The following is a 9,084-nucleotide window of genomic DNA, read 5'->3' on the forward strand; positions in this document are numbered from 1 at the left end:
TTTGACTTATTAACCATTATTCTGGAAGTTCCATTCTAGCACAATACCTAGAATCTTTGCCTTAGACTTAGTCAGAGATGACAACAGCCACCAGATGGCAGCAAACTGCAGCTGCATCAAGCGTTTGCTTCTGGAGCCGGAAACCTCCAGGGATCCAGAGCAGCTCTGCACATCCTTGCCAGGATCATGTCATTGACTTCACAATAAGTAGGCACTTACTTTTAGGGAAAAAATATTTTGGAACTCCTATAACATTAAAGTATAATCTTAAAGCATCAGGAAATTGATTCAGCAGTATATTAAAGAGCATAAAATATTATGACAAAGTTGATTATTTCCCAGGAATACAAAGTTGGTTTCATATTAGAAAATAAAGTAATGTAGTTCAGCACACTAACAGAAAACAGGGGCTAAAAGCATTGTATCAACTTAATAAAAGGATAAAAAGCACTTGATAACGTAGAGGAGGCAAAATTTTACCCTTACCCTCTTGGTTTTTTCCTGAGCCTGGTAATTAAATTGACATAAGACACATTAATAGGAGAAAAGCATACAAATTTATTTGAACATGTCTAACTTGACACCGGAGCACTTATAAGGCATGAAGACCCAAAGTGGCAAACCTAACTAAACACTTTATACTAAGTTTAACAAAAAAAGAGTCAATTGTGGAAAAGTAACTAAACTCTGTGGGGAGGCTAAAGGAAGTTAAGAATTATTTTAACAAGGTCTGTGCTGTACAGAATTCTCTCAATCTCAATTCTCCATCCTTGGTTCTAATAATGTCATGAGGGTTTTATCTCCTGCATCCAAGAAGAAAAAGAGAAGACTCAGGGGCCCTCTTGCACCTGCTCACTTTGTTAAAGTACCTTTCGGTTAAAATAATCCTTACGACAACGTGGTATGTTTGGGGTGGGCATATTCTGCTATCTTCAGTAAAATGAGGGAAATGTGAACTAGGTGCACGGTGAGATATCATGACCCATGATTGTGTAAAAACATTTTAAATATGATTGCTACCAGCTCTTGACAAAGATGAGATTCACTGTGGCATTTCATATGCTGGTGATGGGAATATAATTTGGCAAAACCTATTTGAAGATGACTTGTTATCCTCTAAAGCTGAGAAATACCCTAGGATTCAGTATATTCAATCATATCTACAAATAGTTTCATTAAATGCTTACCATATTTCTAAAAAAATATTTCTTCTTGCATTCATATTTCAATTTATGGTAATTACCCTCCTGATATGGATGTATTTGAATTTCCATTGATGAGTTTTAAAAACTCACAGCTATAAAAGTCTATATAAAATATTTAATTAAAAGTTTTAATAATATACACCAGATAATATTTTTAAAATTAGTGAAGTGCCATATTGATATTAAAGTAGAATTCAGGCTAAGGCAATTATAAATATGACAAAGAAGTGCATTTGTATTAATAAAATATGGAAATAAATGGCATATATTATATAATACAATAAAGAAAAAATATTGCAATGGACAAAATGACCAAAATAACCCAGGCAATACTTTAATGCATTCAATTTATGATATATATATCAAAAAAGCAAATGTTAATGAGATGTGAATAAAAGTATTAATACATTTTAGTTAACAAATACCTCTACAACATGAACACCTATAGAGGACAAAACTGTCCCTGAGCTGTGGCCACATCATCTTTACCTCTATGGGCTTTGGAGTCAGAATGTTCAGGGTCCAGCCCTGCCCTGGCCTTGGTTGTTACTGGCAATGTGAAATTAAGAATATTACTTAATTCTTCTAAGATACAATTTGTATACTTATGAAACATTAATATAAATTATACATTTTATATATATATATATATATAATGTCGCCTTCACCATAAGGCTAAGTGAGGAGTAAAGAAATGCATGTGTACTTTATACAGTACCTGACATATATGGAAAGAATTTTTCTTAAATATCAACTCTGAGCAAGTGCTGATGGAAATTTTTCAAAACTTGACTCTTTTCTAGGCAGGCCTCAAATCTAATATTTAATTTAAAAATTCTAAATACTGAATGAAAGTTTAGCAAGTTGAGCTCGTATAAAATAATTACCTAGTAATTTTAAAAGTTCTTTGAGTCCTTGAATTATCCATTAGGAAATACAAACTAACAAAGATTTTTGCCACAATAGCAACTAATATATGGAATGTATAGTAATATGTTTGCTGAAAAACATGTGGCTTTCCAATATAGCAATTCTGCAACATTGCTAATCTTGTAAAAAAGGTGATGCCATGCATTTTTGGTGTGAGCATGGTGTATTATATAGAAGTAGAAATATAATGCTGTACACATGAAACTTCTGTAATAATAGGTCACAAACCAATGTTGCCTCAATAAAAAACAATTTAAAAATAGATGATGATCATGTTAATAATAGCTGAACCTACTACTAATTGAAAACTCTCTTGTGCCAAAAGCTTGATTTATAGTATTTTGTGTAATCCTTACATCTGTTGAATGAGGTAAGGAAACTGATAGTGTTCATTCAACCTTAAAACCTTTCAAGAATTTCTCCAAATCTGTGCACAGTAGTAGTGCAAGGCCTTAGCTAGGCTGTCTGATGTCAGAAGCAATCCTCTTACCCTGTTCTTACAAATGAGGGTTGTTAACAACTCAGTGATTTACTAAATGCAATTCTGCTAAAATGCAGATAAGAGGTATTTTTAATGCAAAAGAATTCTGAAGTTCACTGAAGTAATAAGTAATGTTAGCTGAGAAATTTTTGAAAAAGATATAGCCTTATCAGGCATTAAATCCTATATTGCAATAAGCATGTGATACCAGCATAAAGAGACAAAGCTAATCAATGAGAGAAAACAAAAGACTTGAAATACACCTAATATGTATAAAATGTACTATATGAACACAACAATACATTTTATAAACTAAAATAAATTACTATTTATTAGAAATTTTGGTGTAATTTGGGTCCTATTGACTAATATGTTAGCAGAAGACCAGTAATTTCTTGATCCTGCCTGGCTGTGCATGCTATCATGAATTATCCATAGGACTTACTTGCCCCAAGTAACAGTAGCAAATTGGAAACAAAGTATCACTTTATTTTACTTGGTGAGAATTGAGTGTCAAACTGAACTAAAGAACTTGGGGAAGTCATAAGGTCTTGGAAGTAATTCCCCTTCTCTCTAAATTCAATTATTACTACTAGTTAAGGGGGGGAATAAACCTTGTCACTAAGAAATTGAATACAACCCACGTGTAAGAGGAAGAGAAATGAAAGAACAAACCTTCTGGTCTGACCCGATGTGGGTAAGAGTCAAAACAGTGAAAAACCACACATATACAGTTTTAAAACAAGTGGTTCACTACCACTAATACATATGGCTTGATTAGATTCCTGGATTCTTATTTACTATTCTCATATCTTTAAAAAAAATCAAATAAAAGACAAAATAGGAGAATTACAACTAACTACTGAGCAATCATCGACAGAAAGACACTGGAACGCACCAAAAAAGACACCCCACATCCAGAGACAAAGGAGAAGCCACAATGAGACGGTGGGGGGGCGCAATCGCGTTAAAATCAAATCCCATAAATGCTGGGTGGGTGACTCACAAACTGGAGAACAGTTATACTGCAGAAGTCCACCCACTAAAGTGAGGGTTCTGAGCCCCACATCAGACTTCCCAACCTGGGAGTCCAGCAACAGGAGGAGGAATCTCCAGAGAATCAGACTCTGAAAGCCAGCGGGATTTGATTGCAGGACCTCCACAGGACTTGTGGAAACAGAGACTCCACTCTTGGAGGGCACACAAAAAAATGTGCTCACCAGGACCCCAGGGAAGGAGCAGTGACCCCATAGGAGCCTGAACCAGACCTACCTGCTGGTGTTGGAGGGTTGCCTGCAGAGGTGGGGGGCAGCTGTGGCTCACCAAGGAGGCAGGGGCACTGGCAGCAGGGGTTTTGGGAAGTGCTTATTGGTGTGAGCCTTCGTAGAGTCTGCCATTAGCCACACCAAAGAGCCTGTGGGCTCCAGCACTAGGTGGCCTCAGGCCAAACAACCAACAAGGTGTGAACACAGCCCCACCCATTGGCAGACAAGCAGATTAAAGTCTTACTGAGCTCCACCCACCAAATTGGATTAAAGATTTTCTGAGCTCCACCCACCCAGCCGTACCCACCATCTGTCCCTCCCATGAGGAAGCACACAGGAGGCTCCTAGATAGCTTCCTCCACAAGAGGGCAGACAGCAGTATCAAGCAGTATCAGCAGTATTTCGTCTTGTGGAACTGAAAACCACAGCCACACAAAGATAGAGAAAATGAAAAAGCAGAGGACTTTGTACCAGATGAAGCGACAGGATAAAACCCCAGAAAAACAACTAAATGAGGAGGAGATAGGCACCCTTACAGAAAAAGAATTCAGAATAATGATAGTGAAGATGATCCAGGACTTTGAAAAAAGACTGGATGCAAAGATCGAAAAGTTTACCAAAGACCTAGAAGAATTAAAGAGCAAACAAACAGAGATATGCAACACAATAATGGAAATGAAAAATACACTAGAAGGAACCAATAGCAGATTAACGGAGGTGGAAGGGCGAATAAGTGACCTGGAAGACAGAATGGTGAAAATCCCTGTCATGGAACAGAAGAAAGTAAAGAGAATGAAAAGAACTGAAGACAGCCTAAGAGACCTCTGGGACAATGTTAAATGCACCAACATTCTCATTATAGGGGTCCCAGAAGGAGACGAGAGAGAGAAAGGACCTGAGAAAATATTGGAAGAGATTATAGTTGAAAACTTCCCTAACATGGGAAAGGAAATAGCTACCCAAGTGCAGGAAGCACAGAGAGTCCCAGGCAGGATAAATCCAAGGAGAAACATGCCAAGACATATAGTAGTCAAGTTGACAAAAATTAAAGACAGAGAAAAGTTATTAAAAGCAACAAGGGAAAAACAACAAATAACATGCAAGGGAACTCCCATCAGGTTAACAGCTGGTTTCTCAGCAGAAACTCTGCAAGCCAGAAGGGAGTGGCATGATATATTTCAAGTGATGAAAGGGAAGAACCTACAACCAAGAATACTCTACCCAGCAAGGATCTCATTCAGATTGGATGGAGAAATCAAAAGCTTTACAGACGAGCAACAGCTAAGAGAATTCAGCATCACCAAACCAGCCCTACAACAAATGCTAAAGGAATTTCTCTAAGCGGGGAACAGAAGAGAAGAAAAGGACCTACAAAAACAACAACAAAACGATTAAGAAAATGGTACTAGGAACATACATATCAACAGTTACCTTGAATGTAAATGGACTAAATGCACCAACCAGAAGACACAGACTGGCTGAATGGATACAACAACAAGACCCATATATATGCTGTCTACAAGAGACCCACTTCAGACCTAGGGACACATACAGACAGAAAGTGAGGGGATGGAAAAAGATATTCCATGCAAATGGAAATCAAAAGAAAGCTGGAGTAGCAATACTCATATCAGATAAAATAGACTTTAAAATAAAAAATGTTACAAGAGACAAGAAAGGACATTATATAAAGATCAAGGGATCCATGCAAGAAGAGGAGATAACAATTATAAATATATATGCACCCAATATAGGAGCACCTCAATACATAAGGCAAATGCTAACAACTATGAAAGAGGAAATGCAAGGCAGAAATAGAGACACAGGTGTAGAGAACAAACACATGGACACCAAGTGGGGAAAGCGGGGAGGGTTGTTGGGGAATGAATTGGGAGATTGGGATACCAAATTGTACACTAAATATATGCTGTTTATTGTTTGTTAACTGTATCTCAATAAAAGTTCTTTTAAAAAAAAAGACAAAATAGGGCAAAAACTTTCATTTCCTCTCTATATTTTTTAAATATTAGAAAAATTGGCTAGTTGATAGAAAAGAACTTGAGTAAGGACCTCAGTCCACATCATATAGAAAAAAGATTTTATGGTAACCAATATTTTAAAATAATGTATAAAAACTTAACATCAGAAAGTATTTGATTTTCAGTACATAAGTGTACATAATACTTTGAAAGAGAAAAGACCAATAAATAGAATTGTATGCCAATGTTGTACCGCTCTACCCCCCAAAAAATGATTAAAATGTTGAAATAGAAACACAGAGTATTACTCATACACATAATAAAAGTATAACGGTCAAATTTGTTATAGTTCCTAGACTGGCTCCATTTCAATACCTTCATTCAGAAATAGTTGTTTCTAGGTTGGGAGATTACATTTTTAGAAGATGCCAGATGCTTTGGAAGATACATTGGGTAATTAAAATTGTGGAACCATATGGTATAAAGTTTTGGCTACATCAAGTTGCCTAGTCTCAATTTCCTCTTTTGAAAAAGGTGATAAGATGATATATGGCGTATAGTACCTTTTCTTTATGTATCAGCTTTAATTATTATAAAATATATCTTGTTATATTAAGAAAATGGGGAAATAAAAATCAATTTGATTTTTTTAATATTGGCACATTCTCCATGTGGAAGATTGCTCCTCAAATACTGTATTATGGGCCTCCATTTTATAGGAGTAGTAACTCTGTGGATGATAACCTCAGAATACAAACCTAGATCTTTGAAAAAGGATAGACCTTTTATCAAAAGTGTTCTATGTAACCAACCGTTACTATTCCACTTTGGCACTTACATGAAGGGGCTGTTATCTTGTCCAAACAAATATCAGTTTAACTACATTGCAGAATAAAAAAGTTATTTTTTTAATCTGAATTAAGAATAGTTATTATATCTGTGTGAGCTATGATATAATATTATTCACACAGATATAATATTATTTCAATGAATAATAGGTGCTCTTAATAGTTACTTCCTAATCAATGTAATATTGAAATGAAAATATTACTATCACAAGTTTAGAGCATACAGTGTTTTCACACATCCTAAGCAAATAAAATAATGACCTATATACCTATATTATTAGAAATATCATTCTATAAGACTTAGAAAAATATTTGTTGCCATGTATATCTTTGATATAATCATTTATAAAAACAAGGGTAACTAAGACCCTGAGAAAATACAATTTGTCCATTATATCATAGTTTTACAAATAGAAATGAGAGAATCATTTCCTGTGTAATATTCTTTTCACAGCATCTTTCACATCTCTGTTTCTCAGACTGTATATTAGAGGGCTTAGCATTGGTATTATAAGCATATAGAGCACAGCTACAATCTTGTTCGTCTCTGGTGAGGAGATGGCCCCAAGTTGGGCATACATGAACACAGTCCCGTAGAATAAACTCACCACTGCTATATGGGAGCCACAAGTGGAGAAGGTCTTACTCCTGCCATGGGTTGAGGGGATCTTTAGGACAGTGGAGAGGATGTACGCATAGGAAACCAGAATGACAGTTGTGGTGGTGGTGGTGATGAGAGCAGAAAGAATAAACAGTACAATCTCATTCACAAAGGTGTTGACACAAGAGATCTTGATCAGAGCTGGGACATCACAGAAAAAGTGGTCCAATCTGTTTTCCCCACAGAAACGCAGACTGAAGGTGAAACCTGTTTGGACTACAGAGTTGATGCAGCCACAGATATAGGAGCCAGTTACCAATCGGACACAGACTTTCTGGGACATGTGCACAGGGTACAGGAGTGGGGAGCAAATGGCTGAGAATCGATCAAATGCCATGACAGCCAGAAGAAAGCACTCAGTGGTGGCAAACAGGGCAAAGAAGAAAAATTGGACCGCACAGCCTTTGTAAGAAATTTTCTTTTCATTAGACAAGAAGTTGGCCAAGATTTTGGGAGCAATGACTGTGGAGTAGCAGAGATCTAAATAGGACAAGTTTCTAAGGAAGAAGTACATAGGTATTTGAAGTCTAGAGTCCATCTTAATGACAATTATCATGCTGATATTTCCCACCACAGTGACCCTGTAGACCAGGAAGAACACTAGAAACAGGAGGATCTGTAGCTTTGGAGGGGTTCTGAATCCCAGCAGGATAAACTAAGTCACCTCTGAGAAATTCCTATTAAACTCACTCTTCATAGCTGAGATACAGGTAGGACTGGAGAGATAGTAAACATGAAAGAAATGAATGATCAGAATCCTTAGTTTATCTACTACAGAAAAATATTATATAAATATTGTATCTGTCTTTCTTATATCAAGAGAAATACTTCAGATCCTGACAAAAGCATGATGCTTTTACACATTAACATCACATCCTATTTCTTCCCTTATTTTTCTCCCTATTGTAACATACTTTCTTAGTGGCACAGTTTGTCTGCTAAAAACAAAATAATCCTTGCTGATATTTCCTAAACAAAATGAAATCAGACTTTTATTGTTTCCCTTCCTCCCTTTGTTCCTTCCTACCTTCCATCCTTCCTTTCTTCTCTCATTTGCTTACTTTGGATTTTGCAGATTGGAATGCAAGTGGAGAATTCTGAGATCTTTGACAGAGATTTTTCTGTCTTTTCAGAAACACACAAATGTATTTTGAAATTCAAAGATCTGTGCATATGAAGGTTAGAAGGCACATGGGACAATTTAAAGATATCTACAAAAGTAAAAATATGTATTTAAACAAGCTTGCACTATATTTACTTAGGTTTATCCTATTATGACTATAAAATATCCTCAGATAAAATACAAAAGGAAGTAGCTTTTACTCTAATTTATGAATGTGGAAATTAGGACAAAAATAGATTTAAGAGATTTATTTAGTCATGAGGTTGGGCAGCATAGTGGTTTATTATGTAATAATGTATCATAAAATGTAAAAAAAAACCTGACAATAAGTTAAAAAACACATACTATAGAAATGTCTTTTATAATCTTATAAAAATTTATAATTTTGTGTATATGAATTATATAATTATAGTAAATAAATAAATTATATATAATCTAAATTGTAATATGTCTCATAAGATTTCTTATAATTTTTTGCCATTGCTATGGTTTTATTACTTGTGACATTATTTTAAGACTATTTGGAACTATGAAAGTATATCAAAATCAATTTTTTGTAGTTACAATAACTATTATTTTTGAAAAAACTAAA

At 35.4% G+C, this 9,084-nt stretch overlaps 1 pseudogene; it reads right to left on the minus strand.

The window, feature by feature from the left end:
* Positions 1-7,133: 7,133 nt before the first annotated feature.
* On the minus strand, positions 7,134-8,066 carry LOC130833717 (olfactory receptor 12-like; annotated as a pseudogene).
* Between the last annotated feature and the right edge of the window lie 1,018 nt (positions 8,067-9,084).

The sequence above is a fragment of the Hippopotamus amphibius genome, chromosome 12 (assembly GCF_030028045.1).
Source record: "Hippopotamus amphibius kiboko isolate mHipAmp2 chromosome 12, mHipAmp2.hap2, whole genome shotgun sequence".
Taxonomy (NCBI): Eukaryota; Metazoa; Chordata; class Mammalia; order Artiodactyla; family Hippopotamidae; genus Hippopotamus; species Hippopotamus amphibius.